The 12,455-nt window shown below is 39.0% G+C and overlaps 1 protein-coding gene across 3 annotated transcripts in view; it reads right to left on the bottom strand.

Annotated features, from left to right (window-relative positions):
- The window catches only part of Sns (sticks and stones), a 574,205-nt gene that overhangs the window by 171,460 nt on the left and 390,290 nt on the right, over positions 1-12,455 (bottom strand). The gene's annotated exons all lie outside the window — the stretch shown is intronic.

The following is a 12,455-nucleotide window of genomic DNA, read 5'->3' as shown; positions in this document are numbered from 1 at the left end:
TTCGTCCCGCCGCGGTGGGTTCGATTTAATTTTTACCCGCGAGAAACCGCCTCCAATTCGGCAGCGGCCCCCGGTGTAAATATCCCGTGGTCGGCGCAGACAGACAGGAAGAGTCGAACACGAAGGAATAATTCACCAGCACCTGTACGCCGCGTGCACCGCGGCGTTTGCCCATTATTTATTCGGGAATTCAACGTTGGAACTGTGCGACGTTGAACCGGGACTCCGGGCACGATGACTCACGTAAGAACAGGATGAAAAACGAGTGGCCCCGGGGTCTACGGCGGAAGTGACGTGGCTTCTCCCGTGTCGTCTAAACTGTTTCTCCTGTTGTCTCTGTCCTTTCGGCCATCTCCGTTCGCTTTGTCTCCTCGCGACCTTTCCATCGGGCGTTCCTATTCAAGTATCCCTGGCGCACGCGACGTCCCTCGAAAACAGACGACAAAGGCGACCGAGCAGCCGTGACCTCTGACCGGGACCCGCGTTTCTTCGTCGTCCACGTTTAATTTCCAGTCGTTTATCTTTGTTCCCTCGCGTGGCCGTCGTTTCTGGAAAAGCTACGTTTCTTTCTTCCTTCCCCCTCCCCCCTGTTCCCCTGTTCCGTGATATAAGAAGACAATGACAGGGTGGGTTCTTCCCCCCCGTGGGTTTCCCCGGTCGAATAATGAGCCCAGGAATGAATGGTGCGTGAAGTCTCGAAGCGTCTCGCGTATGACAGCTACAAATAGGCATCTCGAAACATTGGGGGGGGGGGGGGGGAGAAAAATGTTCCTTCGTGTATGTACGAGTTGGGGAAATTTCATTGGCGAACAACGACCATCACGATGAATAATAAATATGAACGTTTCTAACCCAAATCTAACCAAATAGAGATGTAATTGTTGTTTAGCTCTTCGGATACCAGAAGAAGTTTCGTTATGCTGAACGATAAGAGATGTTCCAAATATCGACGCTAGAACGATAAAGTAAAGCGTCTACTACGAGTGTGAAAAGACTCGAAGTTTCGAAGGGAACGAGCTTGGAATTTTTTAGAAGTTTCTGTTTCATGAAGAAGCGGATGGGTTTTCGATATGGAATATCTGGGACACGCTTACTTCCTGATATTCTTATCAGTCTTATTCCGAGAGCAAATATTAACCCTTCGTAGAAGACGTTATTTCGTTAGTAACTCGTTAATTGAATAGATACAATTCAGTATAGCGATACTCTTCGAGAAATAATAGAGAAATCGTAAAATTAATATATGAATTTTATATTGTATTTTCATTCATACTTGTGATATACAAAATATACAGGGTGTTTGACCACCTCTGGGAAAAATTTTAATAGAGGATTCTAGAGGCCAAAATAAGACGAAAATCAAGAATATCAATTTGTTGATGGAGACTTTGTTAAAAAGTTATTAACAATTAAATTCAAAAATTTCAAATCGTTCTGGAAAAATTATTTTTAGTTGCAGAGGTCAATTGCAAGCATTTTTGGTCAACAGATATATCCCCGAAATCCTACTCAGTTTCGAGAAAAAAATTCCTTACCGAAAATATAATTTCTGGCCAGAAATGTCTGCCCGAATTTTCATGTGAATCTTTAAAACGTCATAATTTCTGAACGGATTGGACGATTTTAATGTTTAAAAAAGCAAATTACGCGTATTTTGATGGAGAATATGTACAAATCGCAAAAATATTCGAAAAGTTGGTCCTTGATCCCGCAAAATGAGAAAAACCCCATAAAAATAGTCCAATTTTCAAACAGCCATAACTCCCACAATTGTGAATATATTTCAGTGAAACTTTTTTCTGAAGTAGAGCTCGTGGGTACCTACAAAAAAGTATTAGACAACTTTTCTGTAGGGAGTCAAATAAAATTACTAAAAATGAAAAAGGAATTTTTAGGAAAAATCGACAGGGGGTAGGTGCCTAAATTTTTTCGACGAAAAAAAATTTTTCAAATCTTTCTAAAAAAATTATTTTCGATTGCAGGGGCCAATTACAAGCATTTTTGGTGCATAAACATACCCCCGAAATCCTACGTACTTTCGAGAAAAAAATTCGAAAAGGTGTGAAATTTTTCGACGGAAAAAAAAGATTTCAAATTGTTTTGGAAAAATTATTTTCGGTTGCGAGGGTCAATTACAATCATTTTTGGTGAATAGACATGCCCCCGAAATCTTGCGTATTTTCGAGAAAAAAATTCAGTACTGGCGGAACTTTAAACGTTAATAACTTTTTAACAAAGTCTCCATCAACAAATTGGTATTCTTGATTTTCGTCTTATTTTGGCCTCTAGAATCTCCCATTAAAATTTTTCCCAGGGGTGGCTGACGGGTATATTCTGTATAACATTAGAAAACTTACTAAGTTCCATGGTAAATAAAAAAACCCATTACTCTTATAAAATGATAACCAAAAAGGAGACTAATTTTTAATAAGTTCGCGTATATATTTGTTCGTTGAAAAGTGCTACGACATCCAGCTTTAATGGAATTAATTGTCAACTTGTAAACTAGGCTCAAAATAACTCACGCTGTTTTGACTGATTATAGCAATTACCTATCTGAAATTTACATATTATATTTACATATTATATTTACATATTCTTAAATTGAAATAATAACGAAGTTTAATTTATCTTTTATCGAGATTCAAACGTTGATTTTACAATTTCAAAACAAACTAATCTCGTATATTTCTATATGGTTACATAGAGTGCACCATTTTTTTCTGCTTCTATAATATGGTTTAAGGAAAGCGTACCTCACTCAGTTGCTATAGAAACCTATCGAATATAAAGTTTCTTTGAAATCACTATTTTTAATTACGTCAGAAGAGCCTTGTTTATTTCAGACAATGCGCACAATGAAGTTCTCAACCACGTTCCTTCTTAAGTGGAACTTGAATTATAGGAATTTACCTTACTTAGGAGATTAGGATGTTTCCTTGCCAGACAGAACGGAGGGTGGAGGAGCAAGATTAACTGTACGAAATACGTGGAACCATGCGAAATATAATGCTTAACATAATTAGGCAGTTGCTGGTTTCTTGATTATTATCAAATATCAGGCTATCCTTTTCTGGAAATTCCTTCTCGTGAAAATGTTAACAAGAAACTACTGGAAATGCATGTTTGGAAAATAGACGATTCGAATAGACAGTCTTAAATATGTAAAAACGACGCGGAATATAATAATCTTTTATTTTGGGAACGAACGCGAGACTTCCGCGAACGATATTCCGGAATAGTGTCGGCTTAGAACTCATAAAACGAAGCGAAGCGTGATAGAGGGGAGGAAAGAAAGTGACTTAGCAACAAATTGAAAGTGGCATTTGAGAGGAAGCGTCAAATGTAGTGCAAAGAGCGATATTGTGCTCGATGGTAAGGCAAAAATAGAAAAATACAATATTCCGAAACGACACTGGATGGATATTCCTTGTTTCTTATCTATAATATATGATTTTCTTCCTTCGGAAATGTGTGTCTGCGCGCGGCAGCGCGAAAATAAAAAGTTTTCTCAGAAAATGAAAACAAAATTACTGGGAGAATTATTAAAATATAATTTTTAATCACTGTAACAGGGGTAAGTAAAACTAATCGCGAGTTAAATTTGGTAACGATACTTATGGAAGAGGACATATGTATTGAATATTATAATTTTAGACTACACTCGTTTCAAATTACTTTTCAAGTGAGAAAGTAAAATAACAACTCTTCTCTCCTCATTTGTTAAACGTCTTCTTTCGGCCATATTTTTGGTTGATTCAGATAAATATAATGCAAATTTTAAACGTAAACCAGCAAATTAAAAGGTATACTACAATCACTAGGCAACATAACCAAAATACATTGATATAACAGCTAAACACTATGAATTTATAATGTAACGCAAATAGTATAAAAACACACCTTAATAACAGAATGTACAATAAAGAGATTGTGCTGCTTACGAGTGCTATGTTTCTATAAATTTCGTATAATAATTTTAACACGTAAGGGAAACTGTTCGTTAATATATGGAAAACAATTGAAACCGCCTTAAAATTGGCTGTTATCGTTCCTAGAGTACCTCATTTCACATCTTACAAAAATCTAACTGAATATAAAAAATATTTATGTTTACTTACTTTCACGATTTACTGTATGATATGGATTTTTTTTAATTTGAAAAATTGGTTAACTTGTAATTATAACTTAAAATTGAAAAAACTGAAATCTTGTTAATTTTTTACTCCGTTAGCCTGCAGTTAGATTCAAGCTAAAATAAATTTAATCAAAATAAAATTGTAATTTTTCACACGAATTACAGACTCAAAATGCAGTACCTTGAAGCTCACAGAAACTGCAAAAATTAAATTCCTTTTCACGAGTAAAAATACGAAACGAGATTAAATCAACGTAATTCTTCCTTTTTCTAGTGGATACAATTTATCCTTCTTCGGCGGAGTATCGTTTCTAAAATTTCAAATATGCTTCACTCTGCTTTTCATTATTTTAACAGCAGCATATAAAAATTGTTTACAGTTACAACACGCAATGTATAACGAACGGGTTAACGAGCATCCCAGATTTCAGCATCGACGAAAGACAAAAGTGAACATCGAAAACAAATACAAGAGGTGCGTGTACCTAGGAGAGATCAGCTATCCAATTATCTTGCAACGAGCAACCTCGTCTCGAGTTAATTAAATTCCAACATACTTTGGAACATCGACTTCCTGGAAGACTCTCCCCCGCGGTCTGCCCCGTCTGCGCTCTAGCTGCACTCGAAATTTTTTCGCTCGCCTCCCCGAGGAAGGGTCGCGTACGCGTATCGGGCAAACGGGGCACGCAAACGTACCTACACACGGCGGTTGCGTGCGTCGAGGAGACGGGGGATCAACAACAGCAACAACCGAAACGGTTCGAGTGGGCGGTAGTAATGGCGCCTCAAACAACGTGCTTCTGCCTGATGAATAGGGCGAGGGGGATGCCCGCGGGGATATGGGGGACGAAGGTTCGTAAGCGGATCCTTGTGTTCGAGCGGTGTACCGGCGCATTTACCAACGCGTCGCGTCACGGGCTCTGTTTTCTCAGAAACCGAAATTCCCCCGGGGGTGAAACGGGTACCTAGGATACCTAGCAGGGGTGCAATGGATTGGTAGGGCGTGGAACGTGGGGGGATGGCGAAGACCCCGAGCCGCCCGACGAAAACACGAGAAGGCTAATTAACGCCATTGCTATCTGCGGTCCCGGTGAACGGGGATTATGTCCGCAATAGGTATCGCTGGCGATAATGTTGCAACGCTCGGTTCTTACCGAATGAAATCGACCATTCATAACCGTTACCAGGTTTAACGAACTTCCCCGTGGATGTTTCATCGGCGCATCGTTGGTTTCCGATGCGTTCCCATCCCCATCCGCGCGCCACGGTTATACCGTGTTTAATTGAAGAGGCTTGTTAACCGGACTGTTTGCTTTTGGCGTCATCGAATCGTTACAGCCGCGGATAGTATGGTCGAAGATGAACCGACGCGGTCTGGTGTTTTTGAACGTCATCGGTATCGGGGCAACGTGATTGGTTTCATCGTTAGTAGAGAAATTGTGGTACTGCGATCTGCGAAGGTAATTAGCGGCGACGATTCGATGGTACGGGGAGACGATATTGAGGCGCACGGAACAAAGTGGCGTCGAGATTTTAATGGTTCATTAGTCGATCGACGGGACGGCCAGACAATGATCAGTTCTATTAGGGATGGGTGGAAAAATTTATCGATCAACCGTGTTTTTCCTGATGCGATAGTTACGTCAGCATCGAGACATTTTTTGCGTAAATCTTTGGGGAGGATCAAAAACTTGTTTTTATATTCTATACATTGTGTGTGAAACGTATGATTGGTTAACTTATCAATAGACTGCGGATGTTTATGCAAATACATATGTTTCTAGGAATTATGTAGATAAAAATGTGAAATAGAAGTTTGTTTCATCGCTAGAGAGTCGATTTTTCTTAAAAGTTCCTTTTTCATTTTTAGTAATTTTGTTTGACGCCCCACAGAAAAGTTGTCTAATACTTTTTTGTAGGTACCCATGAGCTCTACTTCAGGAAAAAGTTTCATTTAAATATTTTCACAATTGTAGGAGTTATGGCTGTTTGAAAATTGGACCATTTTTATGGGGTTTTTCTCATTTTGCGGGGTCAAGGATCAACTTTTCGAATATTTTTACGATTTGTACATATTCTCCATCAAAATACGCGTAGTTTGCTTTTTTAAACATTAAAATCGTCCAATCCGTTCAGAAGTTATGACGTTCTAAAGATTCGCATGAAAATTCAGTGAAACATATCGATGGTATGGTCAGACATTATATTTTCGGAAAAGAATTTTTTTCTCGAAAGTGCGTAGGATTTCGGGGGTATGTGTAATGATCAAAAATGATTGTAATCGACCCCCGCAATCGAAAATATTTTTTTTAGAACGATTTGAAAAATTTTTTTTTCGTCGAAAAATTTCAACACCTACTCGATTTTTTTTCTCGAAAGTGGGTGGGATTTCGGGGTTATGTCTATTTACCAAAAATGATTGTAATTGACCCCCGCAGCCGAAAATAATTTTTGAATACATTTTGAATATATTTTGCATATTCCTGTATATTTTGGCATATTATTGATACGTATTTGACATGTGTCACTTCCATATTTTGACATATTTTATTGACATAAACATCCGCAGTATATTTATTAAGGTTCAAGTATTACGTTACATGTTATTACGGTAACAATATAATAAAATTACAAATTTTTTTAATTTTCTACTCTTCGGCCTGCAGTTCGGTTCAGACTAAAATAAATTCAATCGAAATAAAATTGTGATTCTTCACTCGAATTATAGACTCAAAATGCAGTACCTTGAAATTCATAGAAACTAAAAAACTAAAATAAGAATTCGTGCATGAAGGAGTTAATCCAAGAGGCTCGTTATCCGGACGGTTTGCTTTGGTTACGTCGAATCGTAGCAGCTGGGTATAGCGTGGTCGAAGATGATTCGTCGCGGTCTAGAGTTTCTGAATGTCATAGTATCGGAAGTACCATGATTGGTTTCACCGGTAGCAGTGAAACTGTGGTATTACGATCTGTAAAGGTAATTAGTGGGACGATTCGATGGCATGGGAGACGCTATCTAGGTTCATGGAACAGATTCGAGATTTCGATGTTTGGATAGCAAATTGGTGGAACGGATGATATTTTATTAAAAACAAGTGAGATAAAAATAGTGTTGCAATCGTAACGGTAATAAAATTAATTATAAAGTGAAATACGATTTGTATTTACTTGAACAAAGATGGTATTGAATTCATAAAATTGGAACAGTCGATGTGTACGATATAGGTACTTATCATGTACCTGAGTTGTTGGAATAACATAGACTTATTTGCAATCTTGGAGTCAAGAAGGTGCCATTTAAGTACCTTTTCTCTGATTATGCAGAGAATGAGTGATTCTGGATCTAAACCCCCTACAATTAGTGGTGAAGCTATGACAACGCATAATGCCTTCGTTAAAAAAAAAATAAAACAACGTAATATCGAACGCTGAAGCAAGAGTTGATCAGTGATACGTGTTGTTGAGTCAGGAGATATTATTCATACCGGTTCCCAAGTGTAACAAACGCTGATTTCCGGCGCGCTTCATCGGTAACAGAGAGATCGCAATAATGCAATCCGCGCAGTTAATCGAAACAGTATTCTGGTTTGAAATGCACCATACAAGGTTTATAAAAAGTTACTTTCGTGTACTCGTCTCGAATTTTATCACTGTTACTGTTGGCGTTGTACCATATACTCTATTTTTAAATCACGAACAACCGCACGAAGGAAGAAATAAACCGATACGATTTTTGTAAATATGAAGTTACCACGATTAATATCGTCGATAGACGTTCCTCGTTTCTATAACAATAAATGTGATCGGAATATGAACGAAACAGAGAAGTTGAAAATTGAAGGTTCCTTTCGTTCAAAACCGCTACTTTTCAAGAAGGATCAATGGATTCTGGAATATTATGTTCTGCCTTGATGTTGCATAAAGAGTTCGGCTTCAATCAACCGTGTATCCGGGCCATCTGCTACGAGTACCTCAACAAGGACCACCACAATCAATATGTGCACTGCATTCAATGACAACGTTACCCACTATTCCACTGTGTCGCGTTGATTTCAGCTCCTCGAGAAGAGAGACACGACATTCGAAGGCCGATCGCGAATTATCGACGACCCTCGAGTGCTTCGCCGCGGTCCATCTGCAATCGCCATAAGCTCCGTTACCCGGGAAGTCGGCTTAAATTCTTCGTCAACTCGCGCATTCATCGTGCAATAATTCTTGAAGCTTGCAAATTTCTTTGGAAGCTCGAAGCTTCCCTTTAAACTAGTCGAGAGAAAGATTGGTCTCAAAGGGCCGTCTCCTACGCATTAACAGTTTCTAATCGCAATAGTTTCAGAAAAAATTGGCTAGTAAACGAGAACACAATTAATAATCCCAATTGGAGGAAATTCTTTAGTCAATTGTTTTAACGCAACTACCAGAGCAGTCAGAATTACCCGTTCGTAATTTGCAATAATGCTTGTAAACAATTTACTCGACTGAATCTTTGAGAATTAATCGTAATTTTCTATGATTATGAATGAACATTTCCATTGCATTATAATCCATTTCTTCTCGTATCTATCGATAGTTCTAGTATTGAAAAGGTCGAAAGGCGTCCAATGAAACGTCGAAAGTCGAATTTTCCCTTCCACCGCGCCTTCAGCCCTCGAAAGGGGGTGCGTAGAGGGTTGACACGAGTTCTTCATATTTCTTCTCGCGTGTGATGTTTCCCCGGCGGAAATTCCGAGGTTTATGGAAGGGCTGAGTGGTGGCACGCAGATGGCCGGAATAATGAAATTACGATTCGGAAGAACGACGAGTTTTAACCCTGTCGTAAACCACGCCTAACAGCGAATCTCAGCGTGGTGTTGTTAGAACTCTCGACAACTTGGAATGTTGGAAAATTTTAACCTCGCGCGTAGCAAGTACACGGAATTATTCGCAAAAGGATTTCCTTGTTGGTACATTTGATTTTTGACATCCTATTACTCTATTGTTACTGCGTGCTTCGGCCTCGTTTGATGTTTTTAAACTAGTATCGGGCGAAGCGCGACTGGTTTTGATCGGTAAGAGAGGCATTCCGGAGTTAATTAGCAGAACACGGAGCTGCCATGGAAAACGTTACAGAGGTATTTCGAACAAAGTGGGCTTGAAATTGTAGCAGCCGTTTGACGAAACGTGGTATTGGACGTTAGAAGAATTAATTGATAAACTATAACTATTTTTTACGGATCCAGCGTATTCGTGCACGAGTCTGTGACACGATACGATTCATAACCGTTCTCAGGTTTAACGAATGTCCCTGTGGATGGTTCCACCGGCGATCTGTTACCCCGCAAGGCTACTCTGCGTTTAATTGAAGAGGCTTGTTACCCAGACTGTTTGCTTTGGCATTGTTCAATCGTTACAGCGAGGGATATGCTCGAATACGAAGCGTCGCGCGATCTGGTATTTCTGGATAAAAGTATTCAAATACCCCCCCAAAAAAATACATAACTGTTTGTTCGTCAAATAAAAAAGAAAATTTTAGTTATTGCACAAAAAAGTTTTACGTGCATCCAAAAGAACGAAACAAAGTGGCGTCAAATTATGTTAAATAATAATGCATGTTATTTGGGTGTTCGAAGGGAAACAATGATTTGATTGTTGAAAATGTATCGTTGACAATGCATTTGCTCTGCTTATACTGTGTGAATCGAAGCAGTAATCTTAGCCTTAGAAGCATTAATTACTGAGTCGAAGGGATGTCCAAGCAAAGAATTTCGATGTACCCTCTAAGGAAACGATATTAAATGTAAAAAAAGATATGTTTGCTTGGATATTTACTATCTATTTCGTAAGAAAGTGTGTTTGTGTTGGCAGTAGATCGAAAAAAAGTCTCTGGAGTACAGAGGGTTAATGTTGGAAGAAAAGATGAAATAGCATTAAAATTCTAAGCCTGAGTGGGTTGATTAGTCTCGATAGTTTCAGAGACATTATTCATAACTATTCCAAGGTTTAACGAACATCCCCGTTTGATGTTCCACCGTTGCACCGTTCATTTCCGATTTCCCTCTGCCTAGCGCGGCTATTCCCTGTTTAATTGAAGAGTCTTGTTACCCGGACTGTTTGCTTTGGCATCGTCGAATCGTTACGGCAAGGTATAGCGCGGTCGAAGATGATGCGTCATGGTCTGGTCCTTTCTGGATGCCAAAGCGTCGGCGTAACACGAATTAATTAGTAGTCCGCGTCGATTGGGGGCACGAAACAATTTTACATTGCAGTTTTAAGGGTTGAAAAGTCGATCGGCGGAGCGTGACATTGGCCTTTGAATTTCCCTGGTGAAAGAATCAACCCTTTTCACATCCCCGATGTGGTGATTTAAAAAATAATGAAATTTTGTTTTTGTCTGCCGTGGAAACTAATTTTCGTAATGCACGTGGCTCGTGTATCCCCAAAGTTAATCGATTCTGCAAACAACAGAGAATCGTTGAAACATTGCATCGAATTGTACACGTAGAATTAATATCCTAATAAATTTTACGCGAAGAAGTAAAATTATCAAAATTTATTCTCAAGTTGTAAAATCGTTCGCGAATAGCCTTTGGTAAGTTCCATAAACGAACTCCATTCGTCGTTACCGCCAGAATATTTCAGCGATATTTATTTTTCGCTATTTTGCAAACATTTTTGACGAAAGAAGATCGATGTTGCGACGTAATATTTTTTAACCGCGCGAAACACTGCGAATGGAAACGAGTTTGCTTATTCCGCATGCAAAGTGACGAACTTAATCAACGGAGATCCGAACGTTTACAATTTCATACCTCGAAATACCCGGGTCCGTTTACGTCGAGCGGATTGATTTCTGATTTTGCGAAATTCTCATTTTTCCCGATCACAGCGTTGATCGTTTCTATTCTGGGATTGCATTAACGCGCCATCATATTTTTTTATTGCAGCTGAATCGTACCAGGGCATTTCTCGAACGACGGGAAGGGGGAAAAAACCGGAGATAACTTGCTGATGGCCGGTGGAATGACGCTGAAATGATACTAAATCAATGTCAACGGCCGGTAGATAGATGACCGTTTAATTGCACGGGTCGTTAAGCTACGTGTCAATGACGACTTATGTCGGTGTCAGGACGCGTCTAGCAGAAAACACGTACCGAGCGACCAACTCGTGAAATTGCAACGGAAGTTAGTCCACATTATCGTTTTGCCCATCTAAAAAACGCCATACACGCTAATATCTAGCCAAAGTTGAAATATCGTGCTTCTAGAAACGATCACTTTTAATCATTCGCAAACTCCCAGATATTTTTCGCAAAAGTATTTTACTCGTTTTTAGAAATCATACGTGCATACAATCTGAGCAACTTACAATTTGCAAGAAAATTCTGCGCAGCTGATTTTATTAAATTCTATTAATATTAATTAAATTCTATTCCCGTTTCCCTTTAATTTCACGGTACCGACATTTTTTTTTTCACTCGAAACGAGTCAACAATTTTTTCGAAAATTCTCGATATATTCAGTTAGCTGTACGCCGCGAGGGGAGCGCGTATATGCACGCGTAAAATGATGTTCAAGGGCCACGTAAAATAAGACTAATGGAATCGTTTATTTCCAGGTATCTTGTTCGAGGTCGCTGGTTCGTTCGTTTCCTACGGCGAACGATACCATTCCGCCATGGACGATATTAAAATGCACGAACAATTCTGCACGTGGAACGTGCTAAGGGTGTGCAATCGAACTGGAAGAAAAATTAATAGACGTCGTTGCGTATGGTTTCTCAAACTACCAGGTTTGTCGCTAATATATCCATTTATCTATAAAATTATATTATAACCGATCTGGCGGCACACCAACTGGCACGAATTTATTGGTCTGAAAAATCGGAAAAGTTTTTTCTCAGAAAAAAAAAAATTCGAAAAAAGATACAAATGCGTTTTGCTCTCGACCGAGCTTCTGAATCCCCATTGTGCGAGACGAAAGAAGAGAAATTAAATTGTCTGTTCATACATCAAAAGCCACAAACGTTTCTACTCTTCGCGCGAATTTCAGGAACGACGACAGTTTGTAACATTCTTTTTTACTATGGAAATGCAGAAAAATAGTACAGCAATTACTGTATGATTTCATTGATTTCAACAGGTCAGAATTCGATCTCGATTCGTACTCAGATCTTCGCTAATTTATTTCGCGACGCAGTTTCCATTACAACTGATAAAGAAATTCTAATTATTATTATCTCATTCGGGTATTTCGAATAATATTGCAATTTGCATTTTTAGCCACGCGAGTATCATTGTTTAGTTTTAACGAGTACGCTGTAAAAGAACGACGAGGATCAT

Source organism: Colletes latitarsis, chromosome 11 (genome assembly GCF_051014445.1).
Source record: "Colletes latitarsis isolate SP2378_abdomen chromosome 11, iyColLati1, whole genome shotgun sequence".
Classification (NCBI taxonomy): Eukaryota; Metazoa; Arthropoda; class Insecta; order Hymenoptera; family Colletidae; genus Colletes; species Colletes latitarsis.
The sequence above is the reverse complement of the archived record's forward strand: the minus strand, read 5'-3'. Positions and strand labels throughout refer to the sequence as shown.